This window comes from Zalophus californianus, chromosome 1, assembly GCF_009762305.2.
Source record: "Zalophus californianus isolate mZalCal1 chromosome 1, mZalCal1.pri.v2, whole genome shotgun sequence".
Lineage (NCBI taxonomy): Eukaryota > Metazoa > Chordata > Mammalia > Carnivora > Otariidae > Zalophus > Zalophus californianus.
Window position 1 is genome coordinate 37602012 of NC_045595.1, and position 18215 is coordinate 37620226.

Below are 18215 nucleotides of genomic sequence, written 5' to 3' on the forward strand. Positions count from 1 at the left end.
TCATCAGAATGCTTTTCATGGTCAGCACATTGAATCTTTGTAACTCTCTAGTGGTAGATGGGAACTGTCATCCCATTTTGCTGATGAAAACACTGAGGCATGGAGTAGTTAAGTAACTTGCCCAAAGTGAAATGACCAGTAGTCACAGAGCTGCGACGTGAGCTTAGGCAGTGGCCCCATGTCTGCGCTCTTTACCGTGACACTGCCTGTCTGGTGCGGGTAGCTACAGTTATAGTTTTGCAAATAAGTGAGTTATAAGTAGAGAAATTTAATAAATTTCCAGCATATAATAGATAGTTACGTTCCTTCCTTTTGATTTATAAAAACGAGAAGGAAAAAAAATGACTTGTCTCTTATGATATCGTTTGAAATCTGGCAATACTTTTAATTGGTGACTTTGCCTATGAAAGTGCTCTGGAGAAAAGGGAACCTTCTGTTACTCCATAATTGCTATTTTCCCAGCAATAGGAGATAAGGACAATGAGGTTTGGAAAAGAAAATGCTGATTTGGGGAAATGAATGGTCTATGTTTTCCTCCTTACGTTGACTTGCTCTTTAAAAAAAAAAAAAAAAAAGTCTATCCCAAAGTTTTTTTTATTGTTAGTCTACAAATAGGAATTGATTCTTCTCAAGAATTTGAAAGGAAGGAAAAATTATTTTCTCAGATTTATATGATGCTAGATAAATTGTCTCTTATCCCATGCCTGAAATGTTTTGAAACCTGATGACAGTAAAAAAGAATTCATTTAGATTCAATTGGGTATTAAATGATAAATTTTCTATTTGCCTAAGTTTGGCTTTAACTTCATATTTAACATGTCAGTTTCCAATGTAATTAATCCATCTGTTTGTGCTTGTAGCGTCCTTTTCAAAAGAGCATTTCAGAATAGAACGTACTTATCTGAATTCAGAGTATAAAATAAAGCTCACTGGAATGAGCATTTTAAGTTTCACGGAAAGTAATATGTGGTAATCTGTGTCTTTTCAGACACATTAAATAGACCCCAGAATAATATTCTCAGATAAAAACAGCAGTTTTATTAATCAGTGTAACTGAGTATGTATTGAATTCCATTCTTCCCTCCATATTTTATAAAAACAGAATGGTATTTGGGAAAAAGAGGGGTATGTTAAATAGTTCAAAGAGTTCCATGACTTGCCCATATATAGTGAAACTGTTGCATTTTGCTCCTTTGTGAATGCACACATGTATTTGTGCAAAATACTGAGCTAAGAGTACAGGCAGTCCTTGCTTCAGGGAGGATGCATGCGTGAGTTTCAGTGAACACAATGTCCTGCAAAATGAGGAGTTGCCCATATTCAAATATTTCTGTTGAATTTCTGTATTACAAGTTTTTAACATAAATTCTATATGGTTTTTGGTCAGATAAGAAATTAATTGATATTTCTTTCCTTAAGTAGGGGAGTAACATATAACCAGTTTTTACCCAAGCCTTTATCATATCTTGGAATATCTTGCTATATTAATTTGATGATGAAAATTGAAGTTTTTCCCTGAAATCTCCTTTAATACTTACCTAAATTCCCATAGGCTGTGCATATGCATTAGGATATGAACCATGCGGATATCAGTCATCTGGGTATTTAGCACTCTGGAGACAAGGCAGTATAGAGATAGGTTAAAGTTTTCATTTTTTGTTCATGTGATTTGGCCTTTTGTGTACAGTTAATAGGAAGAGGTTCAGGATTACATTTTGGAAGAATTAGTCAAATAAATCATCTCAAGATATTTGTCATAAGTTTGTCTATTTATTGAGAGAGAGAAAGAACACGTACACATGGGTAGACTGTAGCAGGGAGGTGCGGTGGGGCCGGGGGGAGAGAATCCTAAGCAGGCTCCATGCCCAATGTGGAGCCTGATGTGCGGTTTGATCTCATGACCCTGAGATCATGACTTGAGCCAAAATCAAAAGTTGCACACTTAATCAACTGAACCACCCGGGTGCCCTGTCATAATTTTAAAAACATCCTAAATTATTCTTATTTGCTTGCCTGTTAAATTTCATTCACTTGTTTTTGTGTCCATGTTTGTATTTGGTGATGAAGGTAAGCTTTAATAGCTTTCCGACTTCACTGATTTTAATATTTCAGAGCTGCTTCTAGGCCTTAGTTAGTGGGTTTCACTCCATTTCAACATCCTTCCATGGATCTTTCTGGCATGCACAGAATGAAATAAACAAATCATGTTTGTCTTTTATCACAACACATTCCAGAAATAGGTTTGAGAAGCTGAATATTATTAAGCAGCTAGTATTTTCACCTAAGAACAATTTTATGATCGGTTAGGAACTCAACATCAAACACACATTAAGGAGTAATAATATTTTGAAAAACATCACATGTAGAATCTCAGGAAATTAAAAATAATAAATATATTCTCTAAGATGTAGAATGTTATCCAGGTACTTGATATTATCTCGTTTTTAGTGTCCTGAATGTTATGCATCTTCATTCAAATGTTCCATTTGTTCTTTATCTACTTTTGAACTATATTATTATTTATTTAATATGTTTTCTTAGCCCAACTCACTGTATAAAGTTTTTTTAATTTTAATGTATTTTTTATAGTCTACACTTGATAATTCCTGTATTTGAATCTTTGCAGTTCTGTTGTGACTATTGCTTCTGCTCAAGTTCAGTAATGCTGTGTTTCCGTATGTACTTGGTTGTTTTTTAATGACCTGTTCATTTTTCTGTAAAGTAGTCTTTCCTAGATTTGCTTCTGCCAGTTTCCTAGAGTCACTACCAGTGTGAGACTGTTTTAAAATAGTTGAAGGAAGGTGGAAAAAATCCCAAATATTTAACAAGGAATGAGGGAATAAACAAAATGTACTAAATCTATACAGTGGAAGATTATTCAGCCATTAAAGGAAATGAATACTTAGACCTGCTACAACATGCATGGACCTTGAAAACATGCTAAGGAGAGAAATTGGACACAAAAGACCACATATGATATGATTCCGTTCATATCAAATAGTCGGAATAGGCAAATGCAGAGAGAGACACACGAGTCATTGCTGGGTGTTTGAGAGGGGAAGGAATGGGAAGTGGTGGTTTAGAAGAGATAGGGTTTCCATTTGGAGTGATAGAAATGTCTTGGGACTAGATAGTGGTAAAGGTTATGTAACATCGTTAATGTGCTTAATGTCATTGAACTGTACACTTTAAAATAATTATGGTAAACTTTTACATTCTATGTGTTTTGCAACAACAATAACAGTAATAATAAAAACAGTTCAAGGCCTGAACATGATTGGGCAAGAAGTTTTTTGGACTACACGGGAGTTGTTTTTTTTTTATTTTTTTTTAAAGATTTTATTTATTTATTTGAAAGAGAGAGAGAATGAGAGAGAGCACGTGAGAAGGGGGAGGGTCAGAGGGAGAAGCAGACTCCCCTCTGAGCAGGGAGCCCGATGCGGGACTCGATCCCAGGACTCCAGGATCATGACCTGAGCCGGAGGCAGTCGCTTAACCAACTGAGCCACCCAGGCGCCCCTACACGGGAGTTTTGAATATTTGTCTTCAATATCTCTGCAAGGGCCAGCTTGTGGTTCTAATTTCTCAGAGATGTTTTATGTCCCTGCTTTGCTCAGCAGCAACACCACTTTCTGTAAGGTTTTGGGGTTTGGGTTGATATAGCGAGTCTCCCTTTGATTTGTCCTTACCCAGAGGCTGCAACCTTGCTGGATCCCAGTGGTGCAGAGGGAAGCTTTCTTCTTAGACTTCCGACCATAAGTGGGCCCGGGACCTTGACTTCTCTGGGTCTAGTGAAATCTCCCACATAATAGTAAGTGCTCCTGCTACCCAAGTACTCTGAGGTTCCCCTGCCTGTCTGGGTTCCCACTTCCACTCAGATATTGTTGTGATAATTCCTTACTATCTAGTCAACAAGTCCATGTGTCTAAGGAAATGTTTTAAAGTTTATTTCAGTATTTTTCAGTTACTTTCTGAGGGAGGCTGGGGCTGAATGATCCCACCCATCAGTATTTTTGGATGTCACAATGTACAAAAACTTTGTTCTGGCCAACTTCTTTTAGTGCACTTTGTCTCCAAATTGTGCTCTCCCTTTATGCTTCCTGCTCTCGCTGGGGATTTCCTTTCAGTTCTTTCAGTTCAGTTTCCTGAGAACAGAATGTGACTGTCTTGGTTCACCTTTCAACCCAAGACCATGACCTATCTCACGGGTATAGCCCGGGTTCAGACAGTGTCTGCTCTGTCAGCGAGCAGTCACGCCTACTGGCAGGCTTTTCTTGTGAAAAAGAGCTCTGGAAGAACAGATAGCATGATTCAATATGGTCCACATAAGTTCCAAAGCACTTCGCTAGGCTTTCTTTGATCTACTTCTGGATGTAGATGGTGCAGACATTTTTCCTGTCTTAGAGTTGGGGTTAACTAGGCTCAGAGAACGTTCGTTAATTGTCCAACTTCACAACATGGGAAAGAGCGAACCAGCCATAAACTCTGTGTGCCTGTTTCTTGGAGCCCTTGTTCTCGAAGCAGGACTATGCCACTTCACACCTGGATGGAGGTCCGGAAGAGTGAGTTGACGTTGACTACCAGCCAGGAAGAAAGGGGATGATGTTTATTCAGGCAACATGGAGAAGTCCACTGTGAAAAAAGAGGAGAGGAAAGAAAGCTGAGGATGTGAAGAGTTACTGAATTTTAGTCTTGTTTGGTCAATTTCTCCAATTTCCCTTATACATTTAATTTTATTTGTATTAAATGTATAATGAACAAATAGGCATTTTTGTAATTTTAAGGCTTTCTTTCCATGCTCTCTGTAATCCAAGAAGAACACATATATGGTACGTGTATGCAATATATATATATATATATATATATATATATATATATATATATTCGATGATTATATAGTATTTCACATTTGATATATATATTTCAGATCCTATATATTCTTGATAAATCTCTTTCAGTGTTTTATATTTGTAATAAGTAGGCCTTTCTAAAAACTTTCATTTCCTCCTTTTGAGATAACATGGCTCCTCTGGGCAGGCCTAAGTGATGTTCGCTTGAATGACATCTGCACGGTTTGTAGGGCGCCAAATTAGCTCTCAGTTGATTCCAGGGAATTGCCAATAGATATTGCTTGCCCAAATGAAGAGTGGGTGGCTGGATATTCACTGTATTTCTTAGTGTGTGGCCCCTTTGCCATACCTCTGAGCCCTTACTCCCTTCCGTCAGCATCTGTCTTCCCCATGCCCTGTAACTGAGGAAATCGTATGTATTCTCAGGAGTGAGACATGAACTTTTGTTTTGATTTGCTTACCTTCTCCTGAGTCTCTTAGCTGTGCACATGGGTGTTTCCCATTGATCTGAGGATTAAGGTTTTAAAATCTCAAATCCAAAAATTATCCCCTTTGTTCATTCTGATTTTTTGGATGTGTGATCCCTTTCATAGCACAATAAAATGCAGATTGTTTACAAAACAAAAGGGAGAAGGTCAAAACAATGGAAGAAAATGACAGGGAAGATGGAGGAATAATACTCCTGAAGTAGTATTCAGACTAATAACCAGGAAAGAAAACTCAGTAAGCAAATTCATTAATGAGTTCTTTGTTTATTCTTCTATCGATAGAGACATTTCTATGTTTATAGTCATTATTCTCTTATAGTATTTCTACTTCCCAATCAGCCTTTCATACATGCAGAAATGTTGAGCCACATCCTCTGTGTCTCTGTGTGCTAACACCTTTGAACAGTCTATGTTTCTTTCCTTCATTGAAACTAATCAATTACCTTTCATAGTAGAAGCATAAAAAGAATCCAGGTTCTTGAACCCGCTAACAGCCCTGTCTACTAAGGACTTGTGGACCCACACACTTGACTGCTGAGCCTTTGTTAAAACTTATAAGCACCAGTGTAGGGGCTGAGGGGACCTTATTCCTGTTTCTCAAAGGACTCATATACTCAGTAAAGCAGCAAGATGTCCAAACTCTAACTTTAATGCAGTAATTCCCCCTTATTCACAGTTTCACTATCTGGGATTTCAGTTCCCTGCAGTTGCCCATGGTTCAGAAGCAGATGATTCTCCTGACATGTGGTCAGATGATTAGTAGGAGCCTGACGCTACGTCACAACTCCTACGTCATTCACCTCACTGCATGTCCTCACATGAGCATTTCATTATCTTACATCATCACAAGAAGAGTGAGTGTGGTACATTAAGGCATTTTGAGAGAGAGAGGCACATTCCCATAACCTTTATTACAGTATATTATAATTGTTCTAGTTTATTTTTAGTTATTTTTGTGAATCCCTTACTGTGCCTGATTTATAAATTAAAATTTATCATAGCATATCTAGGGGGCAGTACTATCCATACTTTCAGGGATCCACTGGGGTCTTGGAACATACCCCCTACAGATAAGGAGGGGCTATGCTACTTGGAGTTCTGAAGAGATTAATGTGAGTACTGGTATGTCCAGACAGGTCCTTGGAGAGGTGATATTGGTGATACTGGAGTTGTGGTAGAGTAGGAAGGAAACAACACGTTGGAAGTCCTGTCTTAGGAAACGACTTCTAGACTGGGATGCTTGGAGCCTGGTGTTTCCTTTACAGAGCTGAAGAGAGATAAGAGTTGGGGGGGGTGGGAATGGGAGATTCTAATTTGCATGCAAGATAAGATAGGGAGCTGTGAATATGGCAGCCTTTTGGAATCTCTAGTGATGACTTAAAATCTTCTTGGAGAGATAAACGTGTGACTGGGATGAAGCACTTTGCGATTTAGAAATAGATTAATATGCAAGTGGATTGAGTGAATGAGGGAAAGAGAAGAAAGAAAAGGAGCACAATTTATTCACCCAAGATAAAGAGGCAAGTGGCAGAAGAAGGAGATAAGAAAGTGATAAGCTTCGTGAAACAAGTGCAGATTCAGCCAATTGTTGCTTCATATATTATTCATTTTAATATTTGATTTCTCCAATTAGATAGTTACTTTCAAAAAATACCATTGGCCGTGTTCTTCCTATTCTCCAGTAAAAGCGTGGGCTCCCATTTATTGAGCATCTACTGTATGCCGGACGCCCCACGCGGCACTTGATAATCCGATACAATCTTTACGTCAAATCTGCTGAGTGTGTATTGTTATCTCCATTTAGCAGTCGAGGAAAGTCTGCTCGGTGAGGTTAACCCTGCTCTCCAAGCTCCAACAGCAAGTGTAAATTGGACCTCACAGGCATCTGGCCGAGGTGGTGTCTGCTTCTCACTGTTTTGGCGGGGTGCTCTGGAAGGACTGGGCAGCCGCTTAATCGGGTAAGCAGAAAGGAAGTCCTCACACAGGCCCATCTCAGGCCACCATTTCTGCTTTTAGCAACTGTCATCTACTCTTGAGGAGGCACCTGGCCGGCACAGCTGTGCACCCAGTAGGTATCTTTCTCTTTGGAATCACTCTGCAGAGAAAGGTGTCAGGGATATCCGCAGGGTGGCAGTGGGTCAGCAACGCCCTTCTGCATTTGATCCCCACACACACACTCTGTGGTCTGTGAACCGATGAAAGGAATTCTGTGAAGAGTTAGTAACCTGCAGGACGCCAACCAGGAAGCTACATCAAAAAGAATTGTAGAGACGTGTGGAGGTGGCATACGGGACGCAGCTAGTTAGAGCAAGAGAAAGGAAGAAGCCGGCACCTTGTATTTTATGTAAATAACAATAGCAAGTCCTGCTTATGGTAATCCTGAGGGTTAATGCACTACATGCAAAAATAAGATAGTAAAGGACACATCATGCGCTCTCCGTAAAGGAGAGCTATGATTATCATGCCATTAGAAGTTTGAATGGGAAAATTGTTCTTGCTCTTTTCTGGAGAAGAGCCCGAAGTATAAAGAACGTAGGATGATTTCGCTATTTATAATTTCAGTATTTACAGTTGACATTTAAGATTTTAATGTTTTAAACATATAAGTGTTGCAACATGTTTTGTTAGATGCCTCTTTTGGTATCAAATTACATTTCAACTGTAATTTCTATGTTTATCTCCTTCCTTCCACACCCCCTTGGTTTTCTAGTTTTACTTTTGACAACCTCGAAAGTGCATTTCCCCCAGGTTTGTTCGTGAGCCCTCCTCCACCAGATACTTGCAAGCCAAAGTGTCTTTCTTTCTAGTGCTGCCAGCCGGACCCTTCCTTCTCCTGTCACCGCGCCTCCTCATTCCCAGCAGGACCCCACTGAGCATGGAGGAGTTTCTCCATTCACTCAATCACGTACTCGTTCATTCACTGAGTTTTTCATTCAAAAACTGTTCCTGAATATTTTCTCCCCTCTGGGTCTTGCGATGACCTTGAGCTGCAATGGTGAGGTTGCCCTAACCAGAATTCCCAAAGTGTATATTCTCCTGGGGGAAAGAATTCCCTAATGACACTGGTAAATAATTACAAGCGGTAATACATACTGACAAGGAAAAATAAAAGAAGCTCTTAGAGCACATGTTTGGGTAGCCTGGGGTGGTTTTCCTGAGGGATGTTTTGTTGAACTTTGAATGACCCTGGGGTAGCCATAGGTACCGATGCTGTGGAAAGCACATTACTCTTGTAGTGTTGACACTGAGCTTTCTAGACTCTCTTGTTCCTTAACTCTTCTGCAGCCCCCAGAATTCACCCCGGAAATTTGTCTTCATGTATTCATAAATTACCTTCCTCGAAGAGGGTATTTCTGTCCCTTTCCAGCACTTCAGATGCATCTGTTTTTATTTTCCTGTACTTAGGATTAATAGTCTGCCACCTTGTCTTCTCAACTTTCTGTAAACTATAAGTAACATTTTTCTTGGCTTTTGTGTCTTTTATTTAAGAAATAATTATGCGTCCTGTTTTCCACTCATCTCATTTCTCCTTATTCTTTTCTGGCTCTGCGCATTTAGCTGCCAACTGTTTCCCTTTGAATCTGGGGCTTTCCTTTGTACTTTCACTCCACCCATCAACCAATATAATAATATATCCTCTTGCAGTAAATGTGTCAGATCCTGTATAGCAGTTAAGTCCTTAATTTCCAAAAAGGTGGGGCTTTTAAAGTATTCTCTGTGATTTTTTTTCTGTATTTGCCTTTGTGAAATTAAATCATTTCAATTTGCTAAACCGGCTAATAATGATTAATACAAATATCAAATCATCAAATCTAATGAGCATGCCTTTTTTCCACAAAATCAAAGCTTTCACATGTAGTTGAAGAGTATAAAGCCTGGCATTAGTGCTCATTGAAGGCACAAAAAGTTTTCAACCATCTCAAAGAAAGCATCAGTATTCATTTTCGTTGTGGTGCCTTATGAATCCTTATGTTTAGAACACTTCTCCCCTGGAATAAATCTTATAGCTGATTATCACAGCAGTTGGCCTGGTGCCAAAAGCAATTCTGGGAACAGTATTCAATCAGTGTGTAAACCAGTGAAATGCCAGGAACTTTTGGAAGACCAAGAAGGGTGATTAGTTATTGAAGAATAAACATAGTAAAACATTAAGCATACTCTCTCAAACAGTGCAGAAAAGAATTTTCCATGAGTTCATATGAATATAGACCTGGTTATATTTTAGGATGTGGGTTCCACCAGATGATTTATATTTTGTTACATTGTTGGAGAACATTTAACTAGCACAAAGTATGTCATTTAGAGTTTAAAGGAAATAAACACTCCTATTATTCAAGGTAATATGTTTAGAATACCACCATCAACATATACTTTTATTTATAATATCATAAGAAACTTGATATAGAAAAATAAAAACAGTAATAAATCGATGAAAGTAAAACCACAGGAGCTGAAAACCGAGAATTGTGACTGTTAACAATCAGTTAAACAGAATGTTAAGATGCCGTGTCACAGTATCTTTAAATAGAGAAAGAACCCTCGGGTTATGTAGTCTATATGTGGGCCATATTAGCCAACTCTTCTGGAATATATTCCACTTGGATTCTAGAATACTTTAAAATTCTAATAAAACTCTTAATGGAAAAAAAAAACCCATTGCATTCAGGCACAGGTTCATAGTGTCCTAAAACAGGTTGGGAGATGGAGAGAAGAAGGGGGCGCTCGCCCCACTGGCTCCTCAGCCAGATGAAGTCCATGGGCAACATAAAACCTACTACGACTGAAAGAAAGCTTCCATTTTCTTGCTTTATGACAAATTGAAAATACTTTACTATAATTCTTATTTGCCACTTCGAAAATTATGTTGACATACATAGCTTCACATTTAGATTTTCAGAAGGAAATCGTCATTTTTATTCTGCGTTTCTTGATTGCAACTCCACTAATCCAACACATGCATGTGACATGGGCCAGGACCGGTCTACTCATTGGTAATCTTTAAAATGTAGGTGCAAACACTAAACAGTGACTTAGCTTGTGACAATCAATTTAAAAACAAAAAAAGGGGGGGCAGAAATTAACCATTCATTCCATTTTTTATTGTACTCTATTTTTTTTTTTAAGATTTTATTTATTTATTTGACAGAGAAAGACACAGCGAGAGAGGGAACACAAGCAGGGGGAGTGGGAGAGGGAGAAGCAGGCTTCCCGCTGAGCAGGGAGCCTGACCACGGGGCTAGATCCCAGGACCGTGGGATCATGACCTGAGCCGAAGGCAGACGCTTAACGACTGAGCCACCCAGGCACCCCTTACTCTATTTTTAAAGCTCTATTTTCGGTTAGAGATATGCACTGCATACATGTGTGTGCAGAGACGCGCACAAAGAAACATATAATGCCTTCATTACTGTCAAAGCAAATATTTTACCTATTTTTGCTGAAGAGTTCATTTAGCAAAATAAGATATAAATCTTTTTTTAAAATAAAAACATGTGTCTAAAAAACATGAACTGTGCCAATACATGACAAAAATCAAGCTGAGATTATTTAAAACTGCATGTAAATGACCTTCAGTGGTATATATCATCGTGAGGTTTATGCGCCACCATACATAATTCTGGAAAAGGTACAAAAGCAATATTTATGTGTAGTAATATTTTAGGAACCAGCATATTAACTGAAAATTGCAAAGTGGATTTACAGTTAAGACTATGCAAAATGTTTTCTGGCTTTCTAGGATTGGGACATTGTGTTAATTCCTAAAAATTCCCATCGTTTGTCAATTTTTCTTGAAATCAATTATACATGTCAGGTGTATGTCAGGTGTTCCAAGGGGGAAGGGAATTCACCCAGCATATGTGCACTCATTGACACATAAATAAAAGAGAACATTTGCAGATGTTTTGATAATGCAAGGGTTCAAATCATTTGTCCTAAGGCAGTATTTGTAGTAACACTTTGATCAGTTTTACGGTGGTTAGACTATTTTCCCTGTAGAAATTACCACATGACCCCAAAGGACAAGGGAAATATTATGTGAGAAAATTGGAAAACATCCGATTGGCATGTTTCAGCAAGGAGACCAGAATGAATTGTGTTCAATCTGATTTCAGCTACTTAATGTAATGTGTTTAATACCACAGTGTGTCGAGAGAAGCCAACAGATAAAACCCACATAAATCATAAAAATTGCTTCACTGCAACAATATTCATAGACCTTTAATTGTGATATCCTTTCTTTAAAAACTTGTAGCTCCCTGCTTTTCCTCACAATTGTTAGCATTTGCAGGATCTTTTACGATTTACATACACAATCTTATTTAATTCACCCTTTACCTGAAAAATATTTTTCTGTCTTCTTTGTCTATTTGAATAAGTCAGAGAATACTGGAAAATATAGGACTACATTACCTTTTTTGTATCCTGACAGCTTTCATCATATTAATTTGTTGAAAAGATAATATAATAATAATCTCAATCGTCTTAGAGTGTGGAAAATTATTATCATAGAGTTTCACATTAAAATATTAAGATTGGTTGTCAGGTGCAACCTATTCTATAATTTCAAAGAATTTCCAAAATGCAGCATTGCAGAATACTGAATGTTGATGTTCTCATTGACCTGTAATCACTAGTTCAGAAAGTGAAAAGAGGCAAGACCACAGGTTCTACTCTTATCTCTCAACTCAGTATTTGATCAGCAGTTGATTTTCTCCTTTGTTACTTTAGATAGATACAAACAATTCTGTTTTCCCCAATGGATATGACTTTCACGTGTTCTGTTATTTCTTATAGTAAGTGAGTCCATCTATTGGGAAAACTTGTTCAGTTAGTGAATTTTTACCACCATGGTCCTGTGCAAGATTATTAACCTCTTTATGTTTCACCAGTATAAACTGATTTTATAACATAAAAGAAAGCCATTTTTAGAATGTTTATTTGTTAAAGACAGAACTCTGTCTTTCTCCCAAGAGACGTATGTGTTACAATTTTTGTTGTTTTTTTTTCAGAACAGTTTTCAGAAAGAACATTATGATATTTGTAACCTCAAACTGTTGGAAAACAAGAAATAATTCTTATGCTCTATAATTTCAAAGATTTTTTTTTTTTATATTTTAGAGAATTTCTTTAGTTTGAGTTATTTCTTTTGGGAGCACCTAAAATATTTATTTCCAAGCATGAATGAAACTCACTTTTACATATGAAATCACAAGTAAAGTGGGAAATAAGGTTGTTGGTGGTGAAAACAGAATGACTGTAAAGAACTCCTAGATTCAGTGTTGCTTTAAACAGTTAAGTTGAACCCAATAGAATGCAACATCATGGTGGCTCTTCTTAGAGTAATGAGGAGCCATTTGATTTTGAGGACACAAAGCTTAATAGCTATTTGTGCAAACCCCCTTTGTTTGCATCAAATTTCGTAGCCAGTTAATTTGACTCTGTAGGTATCCTGCTCTAGATCTCTTATTTGTTTATAAACACCTATCTCTGAGGCATGGATCTTGTAAAACTTAGCATTGTCTTGCTACTCTGAAGATGATTCTTCCAAAGAAACAATGACAGTCTTTATGTTGCTAGAGGATTTTAGCCACTTACTAAAAAGGGTGCTGTGTTTACTAAATATTTTTTATTGCGCACAGATTTTATATAGAAGAGATTTTTTTTTATTAAAATAGTGTTATTGCCAGGATTTTTAACGTCTTCTGTTAAAAATCTAACTTTCCTGAATTGAATTAGTCTGTCTCTGATTTTTATCAACATACAAAGATCAAAATTAGTTTGCCTGGTCTTGTTTTAGAATGTTCATTTACATTGGAGACATCCCTTAAATGACAGCACTTCAGAAGTTTATGCTTAAGAAGTGTTAAATATGTGGATTTGGTACTCTGACTTAAATCTTTCAAATTCTAGTATTTCTTTATATCTTCATCTTGTTAAATGTTTTTGTTAGGAAGAGGTTGCTTAAGAAAGTATTACTGATGATAATTAAAATAACTGTTCATTTTTAAACATTTTTAATGTATTGCCTGAGATAAGAATATTTGAAAAAAATATTTGAGTAAGCTGGAAAACAGAGAAAGCTGCAACTTCTGATTTGTTACATTGGGGTTTACCTAAATTTCACTATAAAACTCTTTTGTTGAAAACGGAGGGAGGCCTGGGTGGCTCAGTCCCTTAGCATCTGCCTTTGGCTCAGGTCATGATCCTGGGATTCTGGGATTGAGCCCCGCATCGGGCTCCCTGCTCAGCGGGGAGTCTGCTTCTCCCTCTCCCTCTGCCTGCTGATCCCCCTGCTTGTGCTCTGGCTCGCTCTCTCTGTCAAATAAATAAATAAAATCTTTAAAAAATGAAAATGGAAACACTTTTTATATTGCTGAGCCTGAACTTACTTCAGAGTTGGTTTTTCTTCTCTGCTTTAAATATTGTAATATTGTAGGATTGGAGATGGCGACGTCTTTTTCCAGGTTGCAGAAAGATGGGTGCATACTCAGACCTAAATCATGCATTGTAGCACATGCCTAATAAAAGAGGACATGATAATATGGGTTTTTTTTTAAAGATTTTATTTATTTATTAGAGAGAGAGAGTGAGAGAGAGAGAGAGAGAGAGAGAGAGCACAAGCAGGGGGAGGGGCAGACGGAGAGAGAGAAGCAGATGCCCTGCTGAGCAGGGAGCCTGAGGCTGGGCTCTATCCCAGAACCTTGAGATCATGAACTGAGACGAAGGAAGACACTTAACCGTCTGAGCCACCCAGGTGCGCCGATAATGTTTTAAATTCTAATTGTTCAGATGTTACTATAAAAGCTCTTCTCAAAAACCATCATTCCATTGCATTCAGTAGGTGCTCAGTTATATTTTTGTATGAGTTATAAAAAAAATAGTGTGGCTTTAGGACAGGTGAGATTTTGAAGCTACATAAGCCTTAATTCACTGAAATATGTATCAGGATTAGAAAGTGGTCAAATTCTTTACCTAGGTCTGGGGAATAGAGTATAAAATAGTGTGGTATTGTTTGTCATACCATTCAGGGATGACCATACTTACTATATAAGTCTTAAGCAGAATTGTTTGAGGAAAGCCCTAATATTTGACGTTTTATTGCAGTTTCTTTTTCCACAATATTTATGATGACTGTGACTTTGACCAATCAATCCAAGATTAGCACTTCAGATATTCGTAAAGTAAGTTATCCCCCTCTCCCATATCATGGTCTTTAAAATGTCCATAAAGAGCTTTTCACCTGTCTCCTCTCACTTAATTGATTCTACCGGGAAAATCTGGTTCTTCTGACTGTTTTCATTCCCAATGGGGGATTTATCAAATTACCATATATTTATTCCTTATATATGAGAATATGGACTTACCAAAACTAAAGGTGAACACTTGCCTCTACCCACTTTAACGCTGTTAGAAAGGCAGGGATTAGAACAGGCATGACAATATTGTGTCCCCTGGCACCAAGCCCAGTAATCCACAGATATGGAGACATAGAGAAGAATGAGCAACACGTTTATCAGACTTTAAAAATAATACAAAGATAGGTGGAAAAGTAGATAAAATCAGAAAGCTGAAAATTCAAAGGTGAAACTATTTAGGTTTTATTGTTGGATGGAAATGCCCAGAAAACGTATTGTGTCTTGCTCTGTGCAGCTCAGATTTTTTTTTTTCTGGAGTGTCCCTAGCTCATCGGAGGCCTTCAAACTTTAGCATAGACAAAAGGAGAATGACCAAAACAGCGAGGACCTTGGAAACCTTCTCGTCTGGGAAATAGCTAAAGATGTTGGGATGTTTAGCTTGAAGAACTGTAGGAATTTGCAACCTGTCTTGATATTGCAGCTGGCCTTATAACCACTCGGGCTCTTAACAGATGAGAAAGCCACAACCCAGAGAGATTAAGGAACTTACCCAAGGTCCACACAGCTAGTACTATAGTACCTTCCCCTCCTTTTGGAATAGTACCTTAGAGGAAAAATTGCTAAGAAGCCATTTTATACTAACAATGAAGAAATGAAACTTACCGCAATTCTGTGCCCCGACGTACTCTGCTCCGTTTACCTAGTTCCTGGTCTTTCCCTCAAGCATTACCTACTGAGCTTCACCTTATTCTGCTTTGTTTCTGGACTCATAACTCATAATTTCTTCTCAATGAATATTTATGGAATTGCTCATGTTTTTGTTGCCTTATATAATTAGAATTTACTTTAGAGATGTATTTTTCCAAACAAAAAAAATAGCATAGTAATTTTATACATATAAATCTCTGTTGCAGGTATAGCCTTGACCACCTATACCTGCTTTGGGGGTTGAATTAGGGCATGAAGTAGGACAGAGAGGGATTTAACAGTGTGATGGAAGCAGCATTGCTCTGTTTAAATAGAAGTTAGAAGCCCGGAAGCTTTGGTTCTCGACAATTCTGAGCCTTACCAAAAACAGATCTTGAATCACCAATAAGTTACTGTTGCCCCAAGAAAAAAAACACATTTAGTCAATCTAGGTAAATGACTATTTATAGTCTTGCCATGTCTGAAAAAAAAAAAAAAGAAGAAAGAGAAAAGAAAAATAACAGTCTTTTTGCTCCAGAGAACGTTAATTATTTATCCTGATACAAACATAATCATCTGGCAGTTCATGGAAAACAAAAATGGGACATTAGAAAGAATGAAATAATTAAAATATATTGGTAATGAGCACACACTGCTATATTGACCCAACGATGGTTAAGATATCAAAGATGTACGTGTCAAAAGGGTATTATTTTGTAATTAAAAAGAACTGTAGAAAAAGAAACTGACGACATGATAATTACACAGTGCATTCGGCATAGCTGTCAGTGGAAATGCCATTTGAGGAAAATAATACCATGTAAAAAGAAGTTAACGTGGAAAAAAAACTGAAAAGGAACTTACTGTTGATACAAGTAGGATCAATTATGCATGTCTGGAAGGTGATAGTTATTTATGATAAATTTTTTTAAAGATTTTATTTATTTATTTATTTGACAAAGAAAGAGAGAGAACACAAGCAGGAGGAGCGGCAGGCATAGGGAGAGGGAGAAGCAGGCTCCCCATTGAGCAGGGAGCCCGATGCGGGGCTTGATCCCAGGATGCTGGGATCATGACCTGAGCCGAAGGCAGACGCTTAACCCACTGAGCCACCCAGGCGCCCCTATGATAAATTTTTAAATACTAGGCCCAGGATATAGTTTCATGATCAACATCTTGTTTTCAGTGGAGGTGGAAGGCTCATCATTTCCCTTATTTGTCATCACCGACTTTCTCTTACTAGGCACCCTTCTATGGAAACTGTTATCGCTATGATCACTATTACATTATTATGTTTTTTCTTGATTTTTAAATATGACCTTATTCGAGAGTGATGGTCCCTCATTAATAGTAGATATGTCATTGCCTTCATCAAGCTGAGGGACATAGTACTACTTACATTTTCAAAGGCGCAAATGCTTGATTTGATCAACCCAGTGGGGAAAAAGAACTTGAAACCTCTCTTGGCATCCATCAAGGCAAAAATTCTTTTGCTCTTTCAGCTTTCTTCCAGCTGGGTGGGCATCCTCTTTGTGGAAAGTAATTGCTACACATTCAGAAAGAATGAGTGGTTTGGACCAACCGATGTCTAGTCTTTTTGATGATTTTGAGATTAAGCCAAAATATTTTTATTGAAGAAAAACATTATGAATTATAAGCAGCTAGCCACGTATGCTAACAGTATTAACTGATCACTTGACACTGTATTAAAGTGTTTAGAAATTAGTTTAGTGTGTTCTAGGAATTCAGTAATAATTTTGCAGAGTCTGATATTCATATTTATTGCTGCCTGTACATCAAGGCACCATATAGAGAAAAACTTCCACTCCATTGAGATGCAGAATGCATTTTAAACTATCCCTCATCCCCATGTTTCCACAAGGAAAGCCTTCCATATTCCAAAACAGTGAGTCAGATAATGTCTGGTTGTAAGATGGGCCTCATGGAAGGCAGGCTGTTTTGGGGGGTGGAATTATGGTCACCTATAGACTGATAGGATTTAATTCAGTCTGCTGGGTCCTACTGTTTTGAAGACTTAAATGGCATATCTTCCAAACAATTCAGTAAATATTTGAGTGTGTGCTGTGTATGAAACCCTATTGGGGTGCTGAGAAGCGTTTAAGACTGGAAAGACAAGTACTTAGTGTGGCACCCAGCTCATGCCCACCAGCATTCTCCTGCCCATGGTACAAGCTGTTAATTCCCTCTTAGGGTTAGAGTTCTCCACACCAATATCCCTGCTGTAGAGAGCGCTTCCCTCCCACTCCGCAATTGCCAGGGCTGCTTACCTCTGGTCTCTTTAGGTGCACTGCCCTCTCACAACTGTGACATGATTTCTGTGTTCCTTGGATACTTTGTTACTGGTTCATCCACTGTCTGCCATCCTAGGCTGCCAATTGCACAGGGGGGAGCTCTGTTTCGGTTCCTACCCTGAGCACCTGGCACAGAATTAGCGATCAATACATATTTATTAAGGAAGGGAAGAAAGGAAAAAAGGGAGGGAGGAAGAGAGAAAGAGAGGGATTAATTAAGTCAGGGAGATCACCTAGGGCATTATTGCAGTAACCAGGCAGCAGATTATCTAAAGGTATCTTATTGGGGAAAAGGCTTCCCTTAACCATCTCTTCCACATTTAATAAAATTCTGACGAAAATATAACTCCGTGTACTTCATATCCACTTACATTCTTGCCCAAAGATGCCAGAACTCATGTTATTAAGATAACAAATGCCTTTCTTAGGAGAAAATGCCTTTATTATGCTTTTCATCACATTTTCGTGATTATTAAAGAAATATATGTTCAATGTAAAACATTTGGGAAATACATAAAAACA

General features: G+C 37.9%; 1 long non-coding RNA gene across 1 annotated transcript in view; it reads left to right on the forward strand.

The window, feature by feature from the left end:
- Positions 1 to 14502, forward strand: part of LOC113918192 — a 62301-nt gene extending 47799 nt beyond the window's left edge. The window contains exon 3 of the long non-coding RNA XR_003518464.2: positions 14444 to 14502. This is a non-coding gene — a long non-coding RNA (uncharacterized LOC113918192). The remainder of the gene's footprint in view (positions 1 to 14443) is intronic.
- Positions 14503 to 18215: the final 3713 nt, after the last annotated feature.